Below are 10,037 nucleotides of genomic sequence, written 5' to 3'. Positions count from 1 at the left end.
GTCCACTTCCCAAACGTTCCAAGGCCCTATTATAACATAAAAACGGTAACTTTGAAGTGGTGGGTGGTGGAGGTTTAAGATGGTCAGTTTAATCAAAGACAGAAAAGTGAAACGAATGACTACGGAAATACTCTATGTGGCCATGAACTGAGATGAAAGGATGATTTTGGAACTCTGTCTTGCAGATTACTCTCAATGCCGCAATGGATAGGGCACTACTCCCACAGACCGGGGTGTGTAAGTTTAAGTCTATCTGAGGTGCACACCCTGAACTAATACTTTTTTGCTGTAACCTAATCATATTGTTTACTCTTCCTCGTAGCAGCTTACCAGGGTGATAGTATATTGCAACAGAACCATTCCACTTCTTCACTGAAAAGAGTCATGCTGGTTACCCAAATGTGCAGCGTGTCATTTTATACAGCTTTCTTTATTGAAATTAAACTTGGACTCACTTGAAATATTCTCTTTCAAAATGATTGTTTTGAGCTGCTGTGAATTTTATTTCTAGAGGTGGTGACAGGCTTTCAGGTACGTGCTTAGGTCAAGGCCCTGTTCAAGTCACTTGTATAAGCTAATTCAGGGAGCAAATTAGCAAATCAAGAAATGGGAAGTCTGAACTACTGTCAAAGCAGTTTCATTCTCTTTTCAAATAATCCAAAAATACCATTGCAGCATAAAACAGAGTATTCAATAAAAGAAGAAAGGAGGTTTAACTGCAAAAAAGCACATCATAAGATATGAAACTTTGGAAATTATCAAGATATTGTTTGAAAAAACTCCTTTGATGGAAAGAAGATGAAGAACGGTATGGGATCCTGTCCTGCGCACCTGTAATTGATATGTTCCACATCCATTCATACCACCTAACCCTAAACACCCAAACATATTGCAGTCAGTGACCATGTGGCCTAATGGATAAGGCGTCTGACTTCTGTTCAGAAGATTGAGGATTCGAGTCCCTTCATGGTTGAGTCTTTTTCTCACAGCACCCAACTTATCTTTACATACAAACTGGAGGCACACTCTTACAATACTCCTTTCACTCTCACTCATTAAGAAAGCCCAATGCAAACTGCACAATCAGTCACATTATGCCTTCAGCATTGCTACTTTTCTGTCTTTCTGCCATACCAAAGTACCTCTTCATAAATGCCACGGATATGCAATACGTATACAACAATATGACATGGCACAATCATTCTGAACAGAACTGTGGGTAGATTCAGTGCAGGGAGTGTGTGTGCGTGCAGAAAGCAGAAACTATGGATGCGTAGAAGCTCTATGATTTTATCCAGGAATAATGCAAATTGTCCCTCAGAAAAAGTATAGTACTAGAGAAGAATCATAAAGGATTGACACAATTGCTGCCTTTGCTGTTGCCCCAGTTGTGTAATCTGTCAATGACTGGTCTCTTGCAGATTGAGGCACCTAGTTGCAATTGTGTGGTAAAAATCACCCTTACAACCATTTTTGCTATAAACTTGAGATCTTTCTGAGATACTATCTCACAGACTTCTTATGAATGAGGAACAGTGAAATTGTCACATTCCAATTTGTACGCCCTTAAAACTATGCTGGTTATTCAAATGGGCAGATTGTTTTTTTAATTCCTTTCTGTCTCGTGATGTAGTCATATTGATATAGAGGCATAATTGTTGAATGATATATATTGGATTGATTGAAATATGTTCGTAGAGGTGGTAATAGGCTTTCTGTGTCTGTCTGAGAGCAAGGACCGGTTAACGTCTTTTTCCAAGAGCAGTTTGTTGTGAAAGGTATCAGGCAAAGGAGTATGTATTGTGATGTGGGTCTCTGACTGCTTCTGTCCACTTGCCAAAAGTTCCAAGGCCCTATGATAGCACAAAAACGGTAAGATTGAAGTGGTGGGTGGCGGAGGTTTAAAATGGTCAGTTTAGTTAAAGACAGAAAAGTGAAATGGATGACTGCAGAAATACTGTATGTGGCCATGAACTGAGATGAAAGGATGATTTTGGAACTGAGTCTTGCAGATTACCCTCAATGCCGCAATGGATATGGCACTACTCTCACAGACCAGGGTGTGTAAGTTTAAGTCTATCTGAGGTGCACACCCTGAACTAATACTTTTTTGCTGAAACCTTATCATATTGTTTACTCTTCTTCATAGCAGCTTGCCAGGGTGATAGTATATTGCAACAGAACCATTCCACTTCTTCACTGAAAAGAGTCATGCTGGTTACCCAAATGGGCAGTGTGTCATTTTATACAGCTTTCTTTATTGAAATTAAACTTGGACTCACTTAAAATACTCTCTTTCAGAATGATGGTTTTGAGCTGCTGTGAATTTTATTTCTAGAGGTGGTGACAGGCTTTCAGGTACGTGCTTAGGTCAAGGCCCTGTTCATGTCACTTGAATAAGCTAATTCAGGGAGCAAATTAACAAGTCAAGAAATGGGAAGTCTGAACTACTGTCAAAGCAGTTTCATTCTTTTTTCAAATAATCCAAAATGAAAATGTCACTTACCCAGTGTACATCTGTTCGTGGCATTAGTCGCTGCAGATTCACATGTTTAGCACAGTCCGCTGCCTGGTGTTGGGCTCGGAGTATTACAAGTTGTTTTTCTTCGAAGAAGTCTTTTTTGGTCACGGGACCGAAGGACTCCTCCTTCTTCGGCTCCATTGCGCATGGGCGTCGACTCCATCTTAGATTGTTTTCCCCGCAGAGGGTGAGGATGGAGTTGTTTGCTATAAATAGTGCCCATGCAATGGAGTGAATACGTATGTACATAAAAGGTTTATAATAATTATTTACAAATGTACAAATGTTTAAGATTTAAGATTTACTTCTAAACGGCTACAGGCTTCCCGGGGAGGCGGGAGGGCACATGTGAATCTGCAGCGACTAATGCCACGAACAGATGTACACTGGGTAAGTGACATTTTCAGTTCGATGGCATATGTTGCTGCAGATACACATGTTTAGCATAGACTATAAAGCAGTTACCTCCCCTAAAAGCGGTGGTTTAGCCTGTAGGAGTTGAAGTAGTTTGGAATAATGTTCTTAGTACAGCTTGGCCCACTGTAGCTTGTTGTGCATTTAGTACGTGTACACAGTAGTGTTTAGTAAATGTATGAGGCGTAGACCAGGTTGCAGCCTTACATATTTCGCTCATAGGAATGTTTCCTAGAAAGGCCATTGTAGCACCTTTCTTTCTGGTTGAGTGTGCCTTTGGTGTAATAGGCAATTCTCTCTTGGCTTTAAGATAGCATGTTTGAATACATCTGACTATCCATCTAGCAATGCCTTGTTTAGAGATTGGATTTCCTATGTGTGGTTTTTGAAAAGCTATGAACAGTTGTTTTGTTTTCCTGATTAGCTTTGTTCTGTCAATGTAGTACATTAGTGCTCTTTTGATGTCTAATGTATGTAGTGCCCTTTCAGCCACGGAATCTGGCTGTGGGAAGAACACTGGTAATTCTACTGTTTGATTTAAATGGAATGGTGAGATGACTTTTGGTAGAAATTTTGGATTTGTTCTTAGAACTATTTTATTTTTGTGTATTTGAATAAATGGTTCTTGTAGGGTAAATGCCTGTATTTCACTTACTCTTCTGAGGGATGTGATTGCAATGAGAAATGCGACTTTCCACGTTAGATATTGCATTTCACAGGAATGCATGGGTTCGAAAGGTGGACCCATGAGTCTTGTTAAGACGATGTTAAGGTTCCATGAAGGAACTGGTGGTGTTCTTGGTGGTATAATTCTTTTTAGTCCTTCCATGAATGCTTTAATAACTGGTATTCTAAATAGAGACGATGAATGAGTAGTTTGTAGGTAAGCAGATATTGCTGCGAGGTGTATTTTTATAGATGAAAAAGCGAGGTTTGCTTTTTGCAAATGTAGTAAGTATCCCACTATGTCCTTTGTAGAGGCATGCAATGGTTGGATTTGATTGGTATGGCAGTAGCAAACAAATCTTTTCCACTTAGATGCATAGCAGTGACTAGTGGAAGCTTTTCTAGCTTGTTTTATGACCTCCATACATTCTTGTGTGAGGTCTAAGTGTCCGAATTCTAGGATTTCAGGAGCCAAATTGCTAGATTCAATGATGCTGGGTTTGGATGCCTGATCTGTTGTTTGTGTTGTGTTAACAGATCTGGTCTGTTGGGTAGTTTGACATGCGGTACTAGTGAAAAGTCTAGTAGAGTTGTGTACCAAGGTTGTCTTGCCCATGTGGGTGCTATTAGTATGAGTTTGAGTTGGTTTTGACTCAACTTGTTTACTAGATATGGAAGAAGAGGGAGAGGGGGAAAAGCGTATGCAAATATCCCTGACCAACTCATCCTTAGAGCATTGCCTTGTGATTCGCGGTGTGGGTACCTGGATGCGAAGTTTTGGCATTTTGCGTTTTCTTTTGTTGCGAACAAATCTATCTGGGGTGTTCCCCAAATTTGAAAGTATTTGTTCAGAATTTGGGGGTGAATTTCCCATTCGTGGACTTGTTGGTGGTCTCGCGAAAGGTTGTCTGCTAGTTGGTTTTGGATCCCTGGAATAAATTGTGCTATTAGGCGAATGTTGTTGTGAATCGCCCACTGCCATATTTTTTGTGTTAGGAGGCACAATTGTGTTGAGTGTGTTCCTCCTTGTTTGTTTAAATAATACATTGTTGTCATGTTCTCTGTTTTGACAAGAATGTATTTGTGTGTTATTATGGGTTGAAAGGCTTTTAACGCTAGAAATACTGCTAACAGTTCTAGGTAATTGATATGAAATTTTGTTTGGTGTACATCCCATTGTCCTTGAATGCTGTGGTGATTGAGGTGTGCTCCCCACCCTGTCATGGAAGCATCTGTTGTTATAACGTATTGAGGCACTGGGTCCTGAAATGTCCGCCCTTTGTTGAAATTGTTGCTGTTCCACCATAGAAGCGAGAGGTATGTTTGGCGGTCTACCAACACCAGATCTTGAAGTTGACCCTGTGCCTGTGACCATTGTGATGCTAGGCACTGTTGTAAGGGTCGCATGTGTAGTCTTGCGTTTGGGACAATGGCTATGCATGATGACATCATGCCTAGAAGTTTTAGCACCAATTTTGCTTGTATTTTTTGGTTTGGAAACATAGCACTTATTACTTTGTGGAATGCTTGCACTCTTTGTGGACTTGGAGTGGCAATTCCTTTTGATGTGTTGATGGTTGCTCCTAGATATTGTTGTGTCTGACACGGTTCGAGGTGTGATTTTGTATAGTTGATGGAGAAACCCAGTTTGTGAAGGGTTTGTATGACATATGTGGTGTCGTTTGTGCACTTCTTTACTGTATTGGTCTTGATTAGCCAATCGTCCAGGTAGGGAAACACGTGTATCTGTTGTCTTCTGATATGTGCTGCTACTACTGCTAGACATTTTGTGAACACTCTTGGTGCAGTTGTTATTCCGAATGGTAAGACTTTGAATTGGTAATGTATTCCTTTGAATACGAACCTTAGGTACTTTCTGTGAGAAGGGTGTATCGGTATATGAAAGTACGCATCTTTTAGGTCTAATGTGGTCATGTAATCCTGCTGTTTGAGCAGTGGAATGATGTCTTGTAGTGTGACCATGTGGAAGTGGTCTGATATGATGTAGGTATTTAGTGTCCTGAGATCTAATATTGGTCTTAATGTTTTGTCTTTTTTTGGAATTAGAAAGTACAGGGAGTAAACTCCTGTGTTTTTTTGTTGTACTGGTACTAGCTCTATTGCATTCTTTTGCAGTAGTGCTTGAACTTCTAGTCCTAAAAGTTCTAAATGTTGTGGTGACATTTTGCGTGTTTTTGGAGGGATGTTTGGTGGGAATGTGTGGAATTTTATGCAATATCCATGTTGGATTATTGCTAATACCCAATTGTCTGTTGTAATCTGTTGCCAAGATTGGTAGAATTGGCTTAGTCTTCCCCCCACTGGTGTTGAGTGAAGGGGTTGTGTGACTTGAAAGTCACTGTTTAGGTGGAGGTGTTTTTGGAGTTTGGAATCTTCCCCTACTCCTTGGGAATTGACCCCCTCTATATCCCCTGAAACCTCCCCTTTGGAATGAACCCTGATATGGTGTGGTTCTTGTTTGTTGGCTGGTGGTGTCTGTGGGTTGGCCACGAAACCCCCCTCTAAATGGTGTTTTTCTAAAAGAGCCTCTGCTCTGCGGGGAGTAGAGTGCGCCCATGGCTTTGGCCGTGTCTGTGTCCTTTTTAAGTTTTTCAATGGCTGTGTCCACTTCAGGGCCAAAAAGTTGTTTCTCGTTGAAGGGCATATTAAGGACAGCCTGCTGGATTTCAGGTTTGAAGCCTGAAGTGTTTAGCCAAGCGTGTCTCCTTATGGTGACAGCAGTGTTGACTGTTCTTGCTGCAGTATCGGCTGCGTCCAGTGAAGAGCGGATTTGATTGTTTGAGATCGTTTGTCCCTCTTCAACTATTTGCTGCGCCCTTTTTTGGTATTCCTGGGGAAGATGGTCTACGAGAAGTTGCATCTCGTCCCAGTGTGCGCGGTCATATCTGGCCAGCAGCGCTTGTGAATTTGCGATGCGCCACTGGTTGGCTGCCTGTGATGCTACTCTTTTTCCTGCCGCATCAAATTTTCGGCTTTCTTTGTCCGGAGGTGGGGCGTCGCCAGATGTATGGGAATTTGCTCTCTTGCGAGCTGCCCCTACTACCACGGAGTCAGGTGGTAACTGCGAAGTAATAAACACTGGGTCTGTGGGTGGTGGTTTGTATTTCTTATCCACCCTTGGGGTGATGGCTCTTGATTTTACGGGCTCTTCAAAAATTTGTTTTGTGTGCCGTAACATCCCTGGTAGCATTGGGAGACATTGATATTGGCTGTGTGTAGCCGAGAGGGTGTTAAATAAAAAATCATCCTCTATAGGATCGGAATGCAGTTGGACATTGTGGAATTCTGCTGCCCTAGCCACCAGTTGCGAGTATGAGGTACTGTCCTCTGGCGGTGACGGCTTTGTGGGGTATGAATCGGGATCATTGTCCGGCACTGGGGTGTCATACAGGTCCCAAGCGTCTTGATCCCGATCGTCATGACTTATGGTAGTTTGCGCTGGTGAGTGCATTTGTGGCGGTGTTTGTGCCGGCGATGCCTGTGGTGGAGAGGGCGGAGGCGTGACTTTTTTAACCACTTTGGCTTGTGGTTGTGCGTCATCCTTTGGAAGTCCGATCCTTCTTTTCCTCATTATTGGGGGAAGGGTTGATATCTTCCCTGTGTCTTGATGGATGTACAGTCTCTTTTGTGTGTAGTCCGATTCTACACTTTGGAGCTCTTGTCCAAATTTGTGCATCTGGCCACTTATTCCTTGTTCCTCTGTGTAGGGTGAAGGTGTGGAACTTTTCGGCGCCGAGAGATCTTTTTTTGGCTTCGGCGCCGACAGGATTTTTGTGGCTTTCAGCAGTGTGTCTCGATGCCGATGTTTTTCGGTGCCGGCATCTTGCTTTTGCCTCTCGGCGCAGCTATCTCGGCTCCGAGGTTGCTCCATGGCGGTCCCTCGACCGGAGTCGGGTGTCTTCGCTATGGGCGTGCCCTTTTTCGGCGCCTTCGACGGCTCGCCGGTTTTATGGGTCGAGCCATGGCCTGTTGGCAGTGGCGTCCCCTGGGCTTTTGTCTTCTCAATGGTTTTACTTTTCGACGTCTTACTCACTGTTTGTAGCTGTTCTTCGACGTCGGAGTCTCCGGATTCTGATTCCGGAACCGAGAATGTTTCCTCTTCCTCGTCGAAACGTTGTTTTGTCGGCGTAGAAGCCATTTGAAGATGCCTGGCTCTTCGGTCCCGGAGTGTTTTTCTGGACCGGAAGGCTCGACAGGCCTCACAGGTATCCTCCTTGTGCTCGGGGGACAAGCACAAGTTACAGACCAAGTGCTGATCTGTATAAGGATACTTACTGTGACATTTTGGGCAGAAACGAAACGGGGTCCGTTCCATCGGCTTCGATGTCGCACGCGGTCGGGCCGACCAGGCCCCGATGGGGGATCGAAACTACCCCAAAGTCTTCCGATGATCGGTGTCGATGTACCTAACTATCCCGATACCGAACGGAACAATACCAACGCTTTCTTCCGAGATTCTGACTAACTTTCCGAACCGAAACACGGAGCGAAAAGGAATACGTCCAAACCCGACAGCGGAAAAAAACAATCTAAGATGGAGTCGACGCCCATGCGCAATGGAGCCGAAGAAGGAGGAGTCCTTCGGTCCCGTGACCAAAAAAGACTTCTTCGAAGAAAAACAACTTGTAATACTCCGAGCCCAACACCAGGCAGCGGACTGTGCTAAACATGTGTATCTGCAGCAACATATGCCATCGAACATACCATTACAGCATAAAACAGAGTATTCAATAAAAGAAGAAAGGAGGATTAACGACAAAAAAGCACATCATAAGATATGAAACTTTCGAAATTATCAAGACATTGTTTGAAAAAACTCCTATGATGGAAAGAAGATGAAGAACAGTATGTGATCCTGTCCTGCGCAACTGTAATTGATATGTTCCACATCCATTCATACCACCTAACCCTAAACACCGAAACATATTGTAGTCAGTGACCATGTGGCCTAATGGATAAGGCGTCTGACTTCGGATCATAAGATTGAGGGTTCGATTCCCTTCATGGTTGAGTCTTTTTCTCACAGCACCCAACTTATCTTTACATACAAACTGGAGGCACACTCTTACAATACTCCTTTCACTCTCACCCATTAAGAAAGCCCAATGCAAACTGCACAATCAGTCACATTATGCCTTCAGCATTGCTACTTTTCTGTCTTCCTGCCATACCAAAGTGACTCTTCATAAATGCCACGGATATGCAATATGTATACAACAATATGACATGGCACAATCATTCTGAACAGAACTGTGGGTAGATTCAGTGCAGGGAGTGTGTGTGCGTGCAGAAAGCAGAAACTATGGATGCGTAGAAGCTCTATGATTTTCTCCAGGAATAATGCAAATTGTCCCTCAGAAAAAGTATAATACTAGAGAAGAATCATAAAGGATTGACACAATTGCTGCCTTTGCTGTTGCCCCAGTTGTGTAATCTGTCAAGGACTGGTCTCTTGCAGATTGAGGCACCTAGTTGCAATTGTGTGGTAAAAATCACCCTTACAACCATTTTTGCTATAAACTTGAGATCTTTCTGAGATACTATCTCATAGACTTCTTATGAATGAGGAACTCTGAAATTGTCACATTCCAATTTGTAAGTCCTTAAAACTAAGCTGGTTATTCAAATGGGCAGATTGTTCTGTAAATTAATTTCTGTCTCGAGTTGTAGTTATATTGATACAGAGGCATAATTGTTGAATCATATATATTGGTTTGATTGAAATATGTTCGTAGAGGTGGTGATAGGCTTTCTGTGTCTGTCTGAGAGCAAGGACCGGTTAACGTCTTTTTCCAAGAGCAGTTTGTTGTGAAAGGTATCAGGCAAAGGAGTATGTATTGTGATGTGGTTCTCTGACTGCTTCTGTCCACTTGCCAAAAGTTTCAAGGCCCTATGATAGCACAAAAACGGTAAGATTGAAATGGTGGGTGGCGGAGGTTTAAAATGGTCAGTTTAGTTAAAGACAGAAAAGTGAAACGAATGACAGCAGAAATACTCTATGTGGCCATGAACTGAGATGAAAGGATGATTTTGGAACTCAGTCTTGCAGATTACCCTCAATGCCGCAATGGATAGGGCACTACTCTCACAGACCAGGGTGTGTAAGTTTAAGTCTCTCTGAGGTGCACACCCTGAACTAATAAATTTTTGCTGAAACATAATCATATTGTTTACTCTTCCTCGTATGTGGTGGTCTGACTGCTTCAGTCCACTTGCCAAAAGTTCCAAGGCCCTATGATAACATAAAAACGGTAACATTGAAGTGGTGGGTGGCGGAGGTTTAAAATGGTCAGTTTAGTTAAGTGAAACGGATGACTGCAGATATACTGTATATACTGTATGTGGCCATGAACTGAGTTGAAAGGATGATTTTGGAACTCAGTCTTGCAGATTACCCAAAATGCCCCAATGGATA

The 10,037-nt window shown here is 42.6% G+C and overlaps 1 non-coding gene across 1 annotated transcript; it reads left to right on the top strand.

The window, feature by feature from the left end:
- The first annotated feature begins 8,559 nt into the window (after positions 1-8,559).
- Positions 8,560-8,632, top strand: TRNAR-UCG (transfer RNA arginine (anticodon UCG)). Its single transcript has one exon. It is a non-coding gene; the product is annotated as a tRNA-Arg (tRNA).
- The last annotated feature ends 1,405 nt before the right edge of the window (positions 8,633-10,037 follow it).

The sequence above is a fragment of the Pleurodeles waltl genome, chromosome 4_1 (genome assembly GCF_031143425.1).
Source record: "Pleurodeles waltl isolate 20211129_DDA chromosome 4_1, aPleWal1.hap1.20221129, whole genome shotgun sequence".
NCBI classification, from domain to species: domain Eukaryota; kingdom Metazoa; phylum Chordata; class Amphibia; order Caudata; family Salamandridae; genus Pleurodeles; species Pleurodeles waltl.
Note: the sequence above shows the minus strand (reverse complement) of the source record. Positions and strands in the feature narration are given on the sequence as shown.